Source organism: Pseudophryne corroboree, chromosome 2 (assembly GCF_028390025.1).
Source record: "Pseudophryne corroboree isolate aPseCor3 chromosome 2, aPseCor3.hap2, whole genome shotgun sequence".
In the NCBI taxonomy this organism is placed as follows: domain Eukaryota; kingdom Metazoa; phylum Chordata; class Amphibia; order Anura; family Myobatrachidae; genus Pseudophryne; species Pseudophryne corroboree.
The window spans coordinates 237,520,882-237,529,687 of NC_086445.1; the positions used below are offsets into that span (position 1 = coordinate 237,520,882).

The window sequence follows — 8,806 nt, forward strand, 5'->3', positions numbered from 1 at the left end:
CTCAGCCTCCTGGACGACCTATTATCTCGGCCAGAGGGTCCCTGTGTCAGCCCCTTTCCCAATTGGTCGACTTTTATCTACAACCACTGGTTAGGAGAACATTCAGCTTTATAGAGGACACCTCTGACTTTCTGAGGAAATTAGAAGGAGTGCAGAGTGTGACAAAGGATACCTTGCTTATCACTTTGGACGTTTCCAGTCTCTACACCAACATCCCTCATATACAGGGTATTGAATCATGCAGAGATCTTCTCAACAACAGCGATGCATATTTTGGACCGCCAGTCTCCTTTCTTATGTTACTCATTGACGTCATCCTCAACAAAAATTATTTTCTTTTTGAAAATTGTTTCTACTTGCAGAAACAAGGGACCGCCATGGGTTCCAACATGGCGCTCTCTTATGCCAACATTTTTATGGCAGCATATGAGCAGGTGCACATCATTGGTAATTCACGTTTTTGTCACTTTTTAGCATTTTATGTACGATACATCGATGATTTATTTTTTATTTGGCAAGGCAGTGAAGAACATCTTTTGGAATCCATCAATGAACTCAATGCCCTCCCTGGAACCATCAGATTCAGTTTGACCTTCAGTAAAACAAAAATTTATTTTTTGGATGTGACCATCAAAAAGGAGAATAATACATTGCTAACTTCAATCTACAGTAAGGACTGTGACCGTAACACTCTTTTATTGCACTCCAGTTTTCATCCAGCGCCTTTGAAAAAGGGCTTGCCTTTCTCTCAACTGCTGAGGGTGATACGCATCACCTCTAATCCAAAGGAATTACCAGGAGCTTTGGAATCTATGTGCCAGAGATTCTTGGACAGAGGATACTCCAAGAATGAAATCAATAATGCTTTATCGCGGATTGAGAAACTTAACAGAACTGAACTTCTACATGTGAAAACTGATCCTACCAATAAAGATCGGGATAGGCTCAATTTTTCCAGTATGTTCACCACGGCATCAGCCTTTATACGTAACCGCATCAGGGAACATTGGCATTTGATCTCCAGTGATCCGACATTGAAAAAAGACTTATCTCTAATACCAAGATTTGCTTATAGACGAGGATCGAATCTCAAGGACCTTTTGGTCAAGACAGACTTTTCACAGCGGAAACATAGACAGATGTCCAATTGGCTTACCACCAAACCGGGAGTATTTAAGTGTACAGGATGTTCGAATTGCTCTTTTCTGATAATAGGCAATCGCTTCAAAAATCCCACTGATGGAGGGAATATTCCATCAAATATAGGCTGGACTGTAATAGTAGATTTGTTGTTTACATTCTGAGATGCCCATGCAACCGTCTGTATGTCGGCAAGACTAGTAGAATGATGAAAGAACGGCTCAGCCAACACCGCTCATCTATCAAGAAGTGCCTAATTGCCACAGACACCTCAAAAGACTTTACTAACTTACCGGTCGCAAGACACTTCAAGGATGCACATCATACTGTTAACCAGCTCAAATGTATCATTGATCACATACTGCCTCTACAACGTGGGGGTGATCGGGACAGAATTTTGCTACAACGAGAACTACAATGGATACACAGACTTAATTGCCTTACTCTGATTGGCCTCAATGCAGATTTTCGTTTAGGTTGTTTCCTGTGACATATTATAGTGACTTTTTGTTGGACTCTGCATTCCGCTGTTTGGTTTAATTTTCTTAGACACCGCCGTGTGTCCTGTCATTGATGTTCTTTGCGTGCTATGTGCTGTCAGACACCGCCGTGTGTCTTTATATATCTAGAGACTCGATCCTGACAGGTCCCCACTTCACTAGCAGTGACACCTTTCCTTTCACCCTCGCTTTCAACATCCACCATGCAGACCCTCTCTTGCTCACTATGTGCAGCTTATTGTCCATCTTTGGTGTTGTATTTAGCAGTATCAGATTCCAGCTGCCTATATGGGATTCCCCAGTAGACAACATATTTTGGTCTAGTGATATTTACAGCCATACCACACTGGCAAACGTCCAATTCCGGCTGATCTTGGAAACTAAGCAGTGTTGGGCCCAGTCAGTACCAGTATCGGTGACGATCTGGGAATACTGGGTGCTGTACATCACTCACTTAATACCACAAGGCAGCGGACATTGTGCATTCTGTGGGTTTTCTCCCCAATAGGGCAGTTTGGATTCTTTTTGCACATATATTCTTATTTATATTGATTGCCGTAACAAGTGGGCATTGCTTTGCAGTAGGTTGTTTTGAGGGTTGTCCTTGTGTCACCTGCTATTATTTCTATAAGACCTGTCATTCCTTCCTGCTTTTTGCACCCTGCACTTTCTAGCCAGCACTTTCAGGGAACCCTGTTCTGCTGAGCTTTAGCACCATTCCTTTCACTTTTTTAAACACATCACTTCATTTCATTCACTTCTGTTTTGATATACAGCGTCCTTGCAATTCCCCTCACTATCAGCATGCCATTTACTAGTCAGGCTGCTGAGACCACTCGCCGCACGTTTTGCCGCGCTCCGGAGCCATTGCTATGCATGATACCGGGTTTGTTTAGCTTAGTTACCAGTGTCATGGAGTGGGAGGAGATAGCAGGGGATGCACAAGACATGCCCGGACTTGTCTCAGCCCACGTCCTGATGCTGCTGGGTTGATTGTGGAGCCATTTGAGGCTTAGATTTCGTGTTCTGACAACAGTGCGGTTAGCCCCTGAGGAAGACCAGTTGGTTGAAACAGCTGTCGGGCTGTGTTTGCTGTATTTGCTGCACTTCACCATGCCGTTTGGTTAAGGAATAAATCCTGCTTTTCATTCATCTACACGTGAGTGCTGGCTTGTCTACTTTTTCTGCATCGCTGGAGAAGTGAGTGTTTTATATTTATTGCTGCCTTGCACCACCATTTTTTGCTTTATATACATAGGCTTTGAGTGCTGTCGTGATTTCCTATATATATATATATATATATATATAGCTTTCCAATTCAGCCGGCACTCCACGCTTCTATACACCTGGTCCCGGTGCCCACGTGCAGGTACACATACTCCTCCAACGATAACGCGGCACTCCAAGGGACTCGTCTCAAACGTGCTTTATTTATGGTATTAACATCAACATGTTTCGAGGCCGCAGCCTCTTCCTCAGGACTCACCGACAAAACGATGAGTCCTGAGGAAGAGGCTGCGGCCTCGAAACATGTTGATGTTAACACCGTAAATAAAGCACATTTGAGACAAGTCCCCTGGAGTGCCGTGTTATCGTTGGAGGAGTATATATATATATATATATATATATACAGATAGAGGGTCCGCACTCACGTTAGAGCAGTAATATGCTGGGGTGACATCCAATGAGGGAAAAGAATTCCAACTCCAATGTAATTCCAAATAAGGGGAGCACTCACCAGTCTTCAAGAAGGTATAAGTTTTATTCAGGTCATCAATGACAAGCAGGTTAGATCGACGTTTCGGTCATGTTTCTGACCTTTGTCAGGATACCAGTACAGTGAACTGGTGCTACCTAAATACCCCCATAAGTCCCACCTCCCAATTAATCATAGCAACTCCCCCACACCCCATAACAAAAGATAATGTCATTAATTTATGTTATCAAATGAATCAACATACATACATGAAATAGAAAACAAAAGATCATATCAAATATCAGGCATAAATAATGTTATACTGACCTCCTCATGTAGTCACAAGCATGCAGTCACACACTATCAGCTTCGCGTGTGGCGTGCGTTCCACTGCGGCCCGTACTTCCGGTCCGTGGAACGCACATCCAGTACTTCCGGGATATAGATCCCGGGGTGTGCATAGATGTTGCCAGGTAACCATGTGAAGATGCGTCGTCATGTGCCATTAAGGCACTTCCTGTGCGCACGATAGTAGGGAAGTTATGTATCAACATAATATGGTTGCTTAGCAACCGTTATCGTCAGTGTGGAATCACAGGTCACCATATCAAAGCAAGAGCAATATAGATCTATATAAAACGGGTTGTTATATCATGATCAGTGGTATGGAGTAAAAAAAGGGCATCACATACCCAAATCTGAATTTAGATATAAACAAATAAATAAATAAAGAGCGATGTCCCACTAGTCATATACTAGGGGTAATGATATATTATAAGTGTCCCATTCTAAAGCTATAGGTTGATAATTGCTATTAGGTTCCCGTGGTCATTGCTGAAATGTGTGTGACTACAAATAGTGACCACTTGGGGGGTAAGTAGGTTGGTGGGCGGTAGGTCGTTTGGGGTATCATTTAACATAAGTATAAATAGAAATTCCAAAGAATGAATTCCAAAAAATAAATATCACATACAAAGATAAATAATCAGATACCATCCAGGTATATATTGGATATTTATATCTCATTAGTATTTGGTTTCAAGGATTGTATAGAAAAAATTCAAAAGAACCGACGACAGGAACAAAAATATAAAAATAGAAAAAAGGAAAGAAAAAAGAAAAAATAGAATTATGTTAATTATATATAAAAAAGTTTCAGAACAGTCCCACATGGAGGGTTGGTGTGAGGTAAACCAACACGGAGTATCCTTTATAAAAAGATACTATAGTGTATTCCATCATTAAGGCCTCGTGGTCTTATTGTGTCCAGTCTGTATATCCAGGCGGCTTCTCGCTTCAATAGCAATTTTGCTCGGTCACCACCTCTTCTCGGTGCCTCCACTCTGTCTATTACCATACTTCTTAAGGATGCCAAAGAGTGTTTTGCCTCACAGAAGTGTCTACCAACAGGTTTGTCCGAGGTGCCACTTGATATTGCATTCCTGATGGAGAGACGGTGGTTGGCCATCCTCTCACGGAATGGACGAACCGTCTTCCCCACATATACCAGGGAACATGGGCATGTCAGGGTGTATACCACATAGTCAGAGGTACATGTCAATCTATGACGGATGGTTATTTTTTCTCCCGTATGTGGGTGATGGAAAAACTGGCCCGTGGTCATGCTTCTGCATGTGGTGCAGTTGATGCATTTGAAGCACCCTAATTTTTTGGGTATCTGCCACATATTGGATGTTTGCTGTATCATCCTGTCGGGCTGCATCAGTATATCTTTCAGATTGTGTGCACGTCTGAAACTGAGTAGTGGTTTGTCAGGTAATTTTTTCCTGAGTACGGGGTCCGTTTTGACCACTGGCCATAGGTTTCTAACTGCTCTCCGGATAACCGGACCTGCTGTGTTAAAGGTTGTGGAGATGACAAATGGATTATCCTTCTTATGTTTTTTATGTGAGGCTCCCCTATAGATGTTTTTGGCTTTGTATAGGCATCTCATGATGGTCTTTTTGTCATACCCTCTTTTTTCAAATCTTTTTTTCATCTCATCTAGTTGCTTGACAGCTACTTCTTCATCTGAATTGTTTCTGAGGACCCTTAGGAATTGAGATATTGGTAGATTCTGCTTCAATGGTCCAGGGTGGTGACTGTCAAAAGACAGTAGGTTGTTCCTGTCAGTCGGTTTTCTATACAATTTGAAACCATAGCCATCATTGGTGGTGTAAATACTGACATCCAGGAAGTCCACAGTATCAGTACTGGAGTGCATTGTAAATCTAATTGTGGAATCTAGGGCATTGAGATGCTCAACCATGTTCACCAGGGCCTCCTGGGTACCCACCCATATCAGAAAAACATCGTCTATAAATCTTCGATAGAAGGCGATACTATCTCCAAACGGCGGTATGATGTTAGTGGTCTCATATGCATCCATAAAGAGGTTTGCATACGACGGGGCTATGTTACTCCCCATCGCTGTCCCGGCCGTTTGAAGATAGTATCGCCCTCCGTAGGAGAAATAGTTGCAATTCAAAATCAATTCCAACAGATCCATCAGAAAATCTATCGGGGGTTGACCCCTATGTGATGCGGTCAGTGCTCGTTTGGTCATGGCTAGACCTTGGTTATGAGGGATCACTGTGTATAGTGAGGCCACATCCATAGTGACCAGAATCCTCTGGCCAGTATGGGTCTGTTGATTCAATAATCTTAGAAAGTCTTCAGTGTCTTTTAGATAGCTGTTGGTCTTCTTAACACAGACTTGTAAAAAACTGTCTACATATTGTGCTACTTTAGAGAAGAGTGAATTGCGTGCGGAAATTATTGGACGGCCAGGAGGTCTGTCCAAAGTCTTATGTATTTTAGGTATCACGTATAGGATAGGAGTAATAGGGAAGTCTGTTTTAAGAAAAGCAATAGTATCCTCATCTATCCAGTTCTGAGTGAATGCCATGTCTAGGACATTATCTAGCCTTTTCTTAAAGACTACACCAGGATCCCCCGGTAATAGTCTATAAGTTCCTGCATCAGCGAGTTGTCTCCGTACTTCTGCATCATAATCTGTGGTGTTCAGTATTACAACTGCTCCCCCCTTGTCTGCGGGTCTCACAGTAATGCTGGAGTTGTTTCTAATCTCATACAGTGCCTTCCTCTCAATGGCCGAAAGATTGTGTCTAATCATTTTTTGTTTAGTCAGTGATTTTTTGACTTCTGAGTCAAGCATTCTGGTGAACGTTCTAATGCTGGAGTTATAGGATATTGGATCATATGTACTTTTATTTTTAAATGGATTAGCTGTCTCAGTCATAGGTTTATCATTGGCAAATTTTTCTGCTAATCTCAGTTTCCTACTGGTCTTAAATGTATCAATTGACCAATTAAAGTCATCAAATTTGGGGGTGGGGATAAAACTTAAACCCCTAGAGAGGACACTCATTTCCGCTGGTGTAAGTTTATGTGAAGATAAATTAATTACTGATTCTTCTGGGCTTTGGTCGTTTTTTTCTTTTCTTTTGTAGTTGCCCCGCCGGAGGTGGGGCCTTCTATGTTTAAATTCTGTTCACCAAATCGTGATCGTGTGTTAGCTCTTGGTAATGGGGGTTTTTTATATGCCTGAGAGTCAGAGGAATCCCTCTCAGAGGAGGAGTAGCTCTCAAACTGTGGGCGGTCCTGTCTAAACCTATTGCCTCTATATCTAGAGGAGGAGTTGTCATTACCCACCAACCACCTATATACTCTGTGATCTTTATAGTCTCTATCAACTTTTTCTAGTTTGGCTCTCTTAAAAGTGATCAAATCCTTACGATGTTTGTCAATATGTTGTTTAAGTTTAGTCAACCACTGTTGTGTGTTATCCTTCTGTAAGGTCTCAACCGCTATTGGTTTGAAGTCAACGATTTCTGTTCTCAGTTTTTTTAATTCGCTACCCACCTCCTCAATAACTAGTAAAAGTAAATCAAACGAACATTTATTTAAAATAGAACACCATTTGCTGCAGAAGGCTGGGTTACCTCTCCCAATTGTGGGGGTATTGTTGAGACGAAAGCCTCTAGGTATCTGTTTTTTACGGAAATAATCCGAAAGGAACTGCCCATGCAGCAAAAGGTCAATCTCACGTTTCTCAAGGTTTAGTAATTTGTGATATATGTCTATAACACTCCCAGCTGGTATTTGTTCAAAATCATTAAATTCAGACAGTACCCTTTCTGCATCATCATCAGTAAATACTAATACATCACGTTCAGCAGCTAATAGTAATTCTGTTGAAACAATCCCTTCCATAGAGATAATTTACACCACCAATTAGGCTTCCAAAAAAGAAGAATGTTACAAGGAAAACGTCAAGAGACCTCTTTATATAAAAGGGAAAAAAAGGAAAAAATAAAAAAATTGAAAAAATTAAAAAAAGGAGAAAAAATAAAAAATCAAAAACGACAAACAAAAATAGACAGTCCACTGTCGTCCAGTTTCCATAGAAGCCACCAGTACAATCCACTGGAAATTCAAGAATCATCCAAATTCAATCCATCAATATTAATGTTCCATTTAAATGAGGATATATGATCACTGGTGCAGGACCAGATTTGGAAACAGGTTACAAATCATTACATACAGATAGAGGGTCCGCACTCACGTTAGAGCAGTAATATGCTGGGGTGACATCCAATGAGGGAAAAGAATTCCAACTCCAATGTAATTCCAAATAAGGGGAGCACTCACCAGTCTTCAAGAAGGTATAAGTTTTATTCAGGTCATCAATGACAAGCAGGTTAGATCGACGTTTCGGTCATGTTTCTGACCTTTGTCAGGATACCAGTACAGTGAACTGGTGCTACCTAAATACCCCCATAAGTCCCACCTCCCAATTAATCATAGCAACTCCCCCACACCCCATAACAAAAGATAATGTCATTAATTTATGTTATCAAATGAATCAACATACATACATGAAATAGAAAACAAAAGATCATATCAAATATCAGGCATAAATAATGTTATACTGACCTCCTCATGTAGTCACAAGCATGCAGTCACACACTATCAGCTTCGCGTGTGGCGTGCGTTCCACTGCGGCCCGTACTTCCGGTCCGTGGAACGCACATCCAGTACTTCCGGGATATAGATCCCGGGGTGTGCATAGATGTTGCCAGGTAACCATGTGAAGATGCGTCGTCATGTGCCATTAAGGCACTTCCTGTGCGCACGATAGTAGGGAAGTTATGTATCAACATAATATGGTTGCTTAGCAACCGTTATCGTCAGTGTGGAATCACAGGTCACCATATCAAAGCAAGAGCAATATAGATCTATATAAAACGGGTTGTTATATCATGATCAGTGGTATGGAGTAAAAAAAGGGCATCACATACCCAAATCTGAATTTAGATATAAACAAATAAATAAATAAAGAGCGATGTCCCACTAGTCATATACTAGGGGTAATGATATATTATAAGTGTCCCATTCTAAAGCTATAGGTTGATAATTGCTATTAGGTTCCCGTGGTCATTGCTGA

At 41.4% G+C, this 8,806-nt stretch overlaps 1 pseudogene; it reads left to right on the forward strand.

The window, feature by feature from the left end:
* The first annotated feature begins 1,968 nt into the window (after nucleotides 1-1,968).
* On the forward strand, nucleotides 1,969-2,088 carry LOC135051612 (5S ribosomal RNA; annotated as a pseudogene).
* Nucleotides 2,089-8,806: the final 6,718 nt, after the last annotated feature.